The sequence below is a fragment of the Oncorhynchus nerka genome, linkage group LG1 (assembly GCF_034236695.1).
Source record: "Oncorhynchus nerka isolate Pitt River linkage group LG1, Oner_Uvic_2.0, whole genome shotgun sequence".
In the NCBI taxonomy this organism is placed as follows: domain Eukaryota; kingdom Metazoa; phylum Chordata; class Actinopteri; order Salmoniformes; family Salmonidae; genus Oncorhynchus; species Oncorhynchus nerka.
The window spans coordinates 23,746,696-23,755,796 of NC_088396.1; positions in this window are offsets into that span (position 1 = coordinate 23,746,696).

Genomic DNA, 9,101 nt, shown 5'->3' on the forward strand with positions numbered 1-9,101 from the left:
GTAGCAACAAACAGTGTTTTCGCCAGTGAGGAGCCTAGTGTAGGTGTGTGTGTGTGTAGGTCTACAGTTGAGGAATCTGAATGCATACAGATGTTTTCTACAGGGACATGATTTCTGTTGTGTAGAGGAGTGTCCGAAAATTGTCTCGTTATTGAATATTATGTCCTCTCTCTCTATCTCTCTAGTGTGTAAAGTTTGTCGGAATTCCAGTAATGTGTGTTATTGGAGTGTTCTTATCAGTAGATGCCCTGGGAAAAGGCTGGGCTACGTCGGTTATGCAGCAGACAGCAAAACAGTTCTCCTGCAGAAATCTCTAGGCAGTGGATAGTGGCTGGAATCCTCCTCTCTTACCAGCTAACTTCTCACATTGACCAAATGTGTTGTCTAAAAGTGATACAACATGTGATTCAAATGATCTAAATATCAGAAATATGTTTCTGATTAGGAGGTTGACCTCTGCCCCTGGATAGAAATAAAGGATGGCATTGAGGAGTACACCACATCAGTCACTGGCTTCATCAATAAGTGCATCGATGACGTCGTCCCCACTGTGACTGTACGTACATACCTCAACCAGAAGCCATGGATTACAGGCAACATCCGCACTGAGTTAAAGGGTAGAGTTCCCTCTTTCAAGGAGTGGGACTTTAACCCGGAAGCTTATAAGAAATCACGCAATGCCCTCCGACAAACCATCAAACAGGCAAAGCATCAATACAGGACTAAGATCGAATCGTACTAAATCGGCTCCAATGCTTGTCGGATGTGGCAGGGCTTGCAAACTATTACAGACTATAAAGGGAAGCACAGCCGAGAGCTGCCCAGAGACACGAGCCTACCAGACGAGCTAAATTACTTCTATGCTCGCTTCGAGGCAAGTCATTCTGAAACATGCATGAGAACTTCACTGGAACTAAGGGGCCTCGCCCGAACCATGAAAAACAGACCCAAACCTTTATTTTTCCTCCATCAAACTTTACAGGCACTATGCATTGGGGCCAGTAGCATTCTAGTGGTATCTGCCAAACCCAGATTCGTTTGTCGGACTATCAGATGGTGAAGTGTGATTCATCACTCCAGAGAACGCGTTTCGACTGCTTCAGAGTCCGATGACGGAGAGCTTTACACCACTCCAGCCAACACTTGGCATTGGGAATCTTAGGCTGTTCGGCCATGGAAACCACTTTCATGAAGCTCCCGACGAACAGTTATTGTGCTGATGTTGCTTCCAGAGGCAGTTTGGAACTTGGCAGTGAGTGTTGCAACCAAGGACATAAGATTTGTATGCGCTATGTGCTTCAGCACTCTGCGCTCCCATTCTGTGAACTTGTGTGGCCTAGCACTTCGCGGCTGAACCGTTGTTGCTCCTAGACTTGTCCACTTCACACTAACAGCACTTACAGTTGACCAGGGAAGCTCTAGCAGCACAGAAATTTGACGAACTGCCTTGTTCGAAAGGTGGCATCCTATGATAGTGCCACACTGAAAGTCACTGAGCTCTTCAGTAAGACTGTTCTACTGCTAATGTTTGTCTATGGAGATTGCATGGCTGTGAGCTCGATTTTATACACCTGTCAGCAACGGTGTTGCAGAAATAGCCGAATACACTAATTTGAAGGGATGTCCACATACCTTTGAATATACAGTATAATGTACCTCCATAGTATTACACTCATCCTGTTTTTTTATAAAAACTAATATTTAACCTTTATTTAACTTGGCAAGTCAGTTAAGAACAAATTATTATTTACAATGACGGCCTACCCCGGCCAAACCCAGACAACGCTGGGCCAATTGTGCACCGCCCTATGGTTACCATGGCAGCCACACAGTGTGATGGATACAGCCAGCAGGCTGGGAGAGCGACACCATGGTTACAGGGCTCTGAGTGTTTGCAGGGCTCTGAGATGTTGAAGGATATCGGTGTCTGTCCGTGTGCTCCTCAGATGAGTAACCCCGCCTCCCCCTGTCCCCCCCCCCCTCTCTCTCTCTCTCTTTTAGTCAGTCTAGACAGGAACCAACACGACACAACTGCACCCTTTCTCTGCCGCACACTTCAAAAGATAACCATAATAACCCCAGAGTTTACACCCCAATCCCCTACTCCTCCTTGGTTAAGATTCTGAGGGAAAGGAGGAAGATGGAATGGAATCTGTCAACACAGGCTTTGAGCTCATGTTTGATTGGCAGTGTCCCTGTTTGATGACATCACTGTTAAGATTACTTTTTGGTATGCAGGAGAAGTCCCATCTGGACAATAGGCCAGGCTCATTACTGGGAGATGGAGACAGACACCCAGCAGCAGTAGCCAGAGCTCAGAGAGATGTAAACATAGGCCATGTAACTGCACACATATGCATTAGATATGTTACATGGGAGTGAGCGTAGGGGTGCACCAATCAATTTGTTGAGGGCCACATCACATTTAATTAATCAGTTTAGTGTCAGGGAGGAAGGAAACCCAGCAGGACTGTGGCCCTCAAGGACTGTAGACTGTAGCAGATGACTTGTAGCTAGGAAAAAATACACTAGTGCTCATATTGTAGGCCATAGGCTACTCATGTAAGTTGAATAATATGAGAATTGGGTAATAAAGTACTTAAACATCTCTGACCAATTAGATTAATGTCCCAGAATCCTCCGACATCAGAATGTTCTGAGCAGAATGTTCCAGAGAAGTCAGTGGACTTGACAATTGTGGAATGTTGGTGTCTTCCACATACATTCTAACACACTGACCTGTAGAGAGAGAATGTACCTTCTGGAAGGTAACTGACAGTGACCAGGCCAGGGGTCAAGGAGTTGCAGGTTCAGAGCTACAGGCTCTGTCTCCAATCCACTATTTGTGCTCAAAAGACCCAAGGCAATCACAAATACCATTCCATTGGATATAAATCTATTTTTGGTTTATTAAATATGTGGTGAAATATGGTATTGAATAGATATCATATTGGTTTTACAGTAAAAGTAGGCTTATACCTAGTCACTGTCTTTGGAATTCAAAGTTCAGCCTGCTGTACTGTTTACACCCACCTGGTGTCAGTATAGAGCTCTTTATATGGTCAGTCACTAGACCAGTGTTGAGAAAGACAGGGTGAGGGTCAGAGTGTTGCCTCATTAGCATATGGCAGAGGCAACAGGTTCTGTCTGGTGATATCATTCTGTTTGATTTGGAGGGACAGCAGACCAGCAGACTCAGACTGTAGCAGACTGTAGATTGACATATAGAACATACTGGGAGAGAAAATGTACAGTGGATTCAGAAATTATTCAGACCCTTTGACTTTTTTCACATTTTGTTACGTTACAACCTTATTCTGAAATTGATTAAATAAAACATTTTCCTCATCAATCTACACACAATACCCTATAATGACAAAGCTAAAACAGGTTTTTAGAAATTTTGCAAATGTGTATACATGAAGAAAAAAAATAATACCATAAGTATTCCGACCCTTTGCTATGACACTTTGAAATGGAACTCAGTTGCATCCTGTTTACATTAATCATCCTTGAGATATTTCTACAACTTGATTGGAGTCCACCTGTGGTAAATTCAATTGATTGGACATGATTTGGAAAGGCACACATCTGTCTATATAAGGTCCCACAGCTCACAGTGTATTTCAGAGCAAAAACCAAGCCATGAGGTCAAAAGAATTGTCCGTAGAGCTTCAAGCCAGGATTGTGTCGAGGCACAGATCTGGGGAAGGGTACCACAAAATGTCTACAGCATTGAAGGTTCAAGAACACAGGGGCCTCCATCATTCTTAAATGGAAGAAGTTTGGAACCACCGAGACTCTTCCTATAGCTGTCTTCCCAGCCAAACTGATCAACCAGGGGAGAAGGGCAGGAAGGTGACCAATAACCCGATTATAGAGTTCCTCTGTGGAGATGGGAGAACCTTCCAGAAGGACAAACATCTATGCAGCACTCCACCAATCAGTCCTTTATGGTAGAGTGGCCAGACGGAAGCCTCTCCTCAGTAAAAGGCACATGACAGCCCGCTTAAAGTTTGCCAAAAAGGCACATTAAAGCAAGATTTTTTGGTCTGATGAAACCAAGATTAACTCTTTGCCCTGAATGCCAAGCGTCACATCTGGAGGAAACCTGGCACCATCCCTACAGTGAAGCATGGTGGTGGCAGCATCATGCTGTGGGGATGTTTTTCAGCAACAGGGACTGAGAGACTAGTCAGGATCGAGGGAAAGACGAACGGAACAAAGTACACAGAGATCCTTGACGAAAACCTGCTCCAGAGCGCTCAGGACGTCAGACTGGGGTGAAGGTTCACCTTCCAACAGGACAACTACCCTAAGCAGATAGCCAAGACAACGCAGTAGTGGCTTCGGGACAAGTCTCTGAATGTCCTTGAGTGGCCAAGCCAGAGCCTGAAAATAGCTGTGCTGCGAATTTCCCCATCCAACCTGACAGAGCTTGACAGGATCTGCAATGGGAGAAAGTCCCCAGATACATGTGTGCCAAGCTTGCAGCATCATACCCAAGAAGACTCAAGGCCGTAATTGCTGCCAAAGGTGCTTCAACAATGTACTGATTAAAGGATCTGAATTCTTATGCAAATATGATGTTTCATTTTTTAATACTGTTGTAAACATTTTAAAAAATCTGTGTTTGCTTTGTCATTATGGGGTATTGTGTGTAGATTGATGTGGAAAACACTATTTAGAATAAGGCTGTAACGTAACAAAAAATGCAAAAAATCAAGGGGTCTGAATACTTTGCAGAATGCACTGTATAAAGCTACAGATGTCTGGTCCAGATTGACTATTGAATAACAAACTTTTTTCCTTCAGCACATTCAGCGATTCCTCGAATCTCTGTCTGTCTGTCTGTCTGTCTGTCTGTCTGTCTGTCTGTCTAAGGAAAGGCCAATGGTCCAATTCTAACAGGGTTTGGTTTAAAGAGAGAGCTTGAAAAAATCATAGAAGGAAAAAGCACAGTGGAGGCAGGAACAGTAGGGGCATTACTTTGATAGGTTTGCAGGTGAATGGTGAAGCTTTTATCATGGGTCCATAGAAGGGTGTGCGTGCTCACGCAAGTCTTCCAGACCATCGTCACAGTGACTCATTGGGGTTATAGAGGTTATGGTGGGGGTTTTGGGGGTGGGGTTACAGCTACCTCCAGCTACATGTATGTAACATTTTTATTCCATAAATAAACATCTGCTCCATGCTGAGTCAGTCTTAGTGAAGCCACCCAGCTTCTAATAGTGGACCGTGGCCGGTGGTCTGATGCTCTTCGCCTGTTAACCACCTCGTCCATAACGTACCGTGCTCTGTTGGGATGTTTGGGGCTCACAGACACACACACACACACACACACACACTGCATATGACCACATGGGGGACCTTAAAACACAGACACACACATTGCACATGAAAGACACTCAAACTGCACAAGAAGGAGACACACAAATAAACACTGCACATGGAGGACACACATACACACACAACTGACAAATGTTTGTCTGTTTCTTTGGAGCCCCCATGTGGCCCGGAACCTTAGGAGATGCAGCCTTTTCTTTCCTGGGGACTGAAAAACAAGCAGCAGATCTCCAAATCTGGGACTTTAAATGAGGGGTACCATTCTACCTCAGCTGGCCTCCCACCTGCACAGGGGAACACACACAGCTAAACAACAGGACAAAGGGACCATTCACTCACACATATACACACACACTATACATAGACACAGAGGGGGAACACTGCACACACACAATCATTAATGAATGGGCAGACACGCATAACACATTCACACATGGACTTTGTGTAGACATACATGTTGAGACAGAAACACTAACATTAGACAGACATGGTTTTTCTGTGCAGTATGTACATGGTCATGGAAGGAACTCTAGGAATATTTGTTCCATCTGTGTGTGAAGCATATGAATCTACGGGTCCTGTGTCCTGCGGTCTACTGCACTGTCTGTCCGTTGTGGTAAACCATGGGGTGTTGGATTGAGCGTGCAAAGATTAACACAGAGACAGGGAAGTTCTAGTCAGAAAACACGGCTTCCTGTCCTTACAGAATTGCTGTAAGGACAGGAACCAGCGGGTGACGCGGCGAGACACTCCTTCTCGACAATCCAGTACTTCTTCTCCTCTCCCTCCGCCTTCCTGCTCTTGGGACAAGACGGCCCCTACCCCTGTGTCAAACACTAATGGAGAAGGCTGTCTTCTCCTGGGAGGCCGCTGCCAGCTACACCTGACAATACCCCTTCGTCAGGTTCAGGGTGCTGATGTCCCCAAGCGGTCGATCAGTTAGTCCACATGTGGTGGGCATCGAATTTACTGACCTCGTTCAAGCCCAGGAGGTCATTGCAGAAGTGGACGGCTCTGTCCGATTTCGGTACCAGCACTATAGGGCTAGACCACTCACTGTGGGACTCCTCCAGTACCCCCATCACTAGCATTGTCGTCACTACCTGCTGGACCGCCGCCCTCCCGGCTTCTGGTATCCGGTATGGTCGTTTACACACTTTTTCTCCCAGACGAGTGTGGATATGATGTTCCACGAGATGTTCTCGTGCATGCCACTTCTTCAGTAAGTTCACATGGCAAAGCTGGAGGGGTTTTCTCCGCTACGGTTGGCGGACCTTATAATTGACGTTGCCTACCCGCTCAACGATGTGGGGATCAGCACCAAGACCTTTTCACCCTGGTGGAACTCTGGTGGATGGGCCCCCCGGTTGCACCTAGGCCATGTGCTCCCTCACAACTGGCCAAATCACAGTTATCCTGTCCCTCATCTCCTCCACATGTTCCACTACGCTGCAAAAGGGGGTTGGTTGCTCCTCCCAGACCTCCTTGGCTAGGTCCAGCAGTCCACGGGGCCGACGGCCATGCCAGAGCTCAAACGGGGAGAAACCAGTGGATGCTTGGGGTACCTCATGCACCGAGAACATCAGGTGGGGCAGCAGGTGGTCCCAGTTCCTCCCATCTTTCTCGATTACCTTCTTCAGCATCTGCTTTAGGGTCTTATTAAAGCGTTTGACTAGCCCGTCCGTTTGTGGATGGTACACACTGGTCCTCACTTGTTTGATTCGTAACAGATTGCAGACATCTTTCATTACACAAGACATGAATGCAGTGCCATGGTCCATCAGGATTTCCCCTGGAATACCCACCCGGCTGAATAAATGGAAGTGCTCCCATGCGATACCTTTCACCTGTCACTGTGCGTAACAGGATCACCTCAGGATGCCGGGTGGCGTAATCCACGATGACCAGGATGTATTGGTGTCCCCTCATGGTCTTCACCAACGGACCCACCAGATCCATCGCAACTCACTCAAACGTCACCCCTATAATGGGCAAGGGAACCAAAGGGTTTATATAATGTGCCCTCTGAGCTGTAATCTGACACTCCGGGCAGGTACGGCAGTAGTCCTCCACGGTGCGCTTGACTCCGTACCAGTGGAACCGATTCCCGATCCGCTCCTTGGTTATCTCCATCCCCGGGTGTGCCCCAAGCAGGTGGGTGTGGGCGAGCTGCAAGACAGTCCTAACATTCTGGGTGGGTATGAGTAACAAGTCTTTCGTCTCGCCATTGTACTTTACTATCTGATACAATAAATGATGCTTGATGGCGAAGTGGGGGTAGCTCCACTCACTTATCCCAGGTAATAGCAAGCCATCCAGCGCATTCACCTGGCCCCTTGCATTGTGGTGGTTGGTGTCTTCTAACTGGACCATCCCGAACTGGCCCATGAGTATTCCCGTGTCGGGAAGTCCGTCTGGTTCCTCCTTCTCCATAAAGGAGAGCCTGAGGTCCTCCTCGGACAATGGCTCGCTTCCCGGCGCAGGGTCGTCTCCCTCCTCCTGGTTAAACTCGGGCCCAGTAGACACCTCTTTCCACAGGGTATGGGTTGCACAGGCTTCTGTCCTCTTTCCTCTCCTTCCTACCTCGCATGCGCTCCTCCCCAGGTCCTTCCACAGTGCCTGGAAGAGAGTGCAATCTCTACCGAGGAGAATGAGCATGGGCAGGTTATGAACAGCCCCCACACGCATCTGGCACTCCCCCTTGAGGTGGTTATCTACACCGGCACGGTTGGGTACAAGGACATTTCTAAGTGATCCCAAACTTTTGAACAGTAGTGTACATCTGAGATGGGTAATGCAAAATATGTAGCATTAATAAAGTGACTTGTGTTCCAATTATTGAAGTGGCCAGTGATTTCAACTCTATGTATATAGGGCAGCAGCTAATGTGCTAGTAATGGCTATTTAACCGTCTGATGGCCTTGACATAGAAGCTGTTTTTCAGTCTCTCGGTCCTAGCTTTGATGCACCTGTACTGATCTCACCCTCTGGATGAAAGCAGGGTGAACAGGCAGTGGCTCGGGTGGTTGTTCTCCTTGATGTTATTTTTGGCCTTCCTGTGACATCGGGTGCTGTAGGTGTCCTGGAGGGCAGGTAGTTTGCCCCGGGTGATGTGTTGGGCAGACCACACCACCCTCTGGAGAGCCCTGTGGTTGCGGGCGGTGCAGTTGCCGCACCAGGCGGTGATACAGCCTGACAAGATGCTCTCAATTGTGCACCTGTAAAATTTTGTGAGGGTTTTAGGTGACAAGCCAAATTTCATCAGCCTCCTGAGCTTGAATAGGCGCTGTTGCACCTTCTTCACCCCAATGTCTGTGTGGGTGGACCATTTCTGTTTGTCTGTGATGTGTACGCCGGGGAACTTGAAGCTTTCCACCTTCTCCACTCCGGACTCGTCGATGTGGATAGGGGTGTGCTCCCTCTGCTGTTTCCAAGATCAGCTCCTTTGTTTTGTTGACGTTGGGTGAGAGGTTATTGTCCTGGCATAACACTCCCAGGGCCCTCACCTCCTCTCATCATTGTTGGCATCATGGGTGAACAGGGAGTACAGTAGGGGGCTGAGCACGCATCCTGGTGGGGCCTCCGTGTTGAGGTTCAGCAAAGTGGAGGTGTTGGTTCCTACCCTCACCACTTGGGGGTGGCCCGTCAGGAAGTCCCGGACCCAGTTGCACAGGGCGTGGTTCAGACCAAGGCCTCGAGCTTAATCATGAGCTTGGAGGGTACTATGGTGTTGAATGCTGAGCTTTAGTCATAGA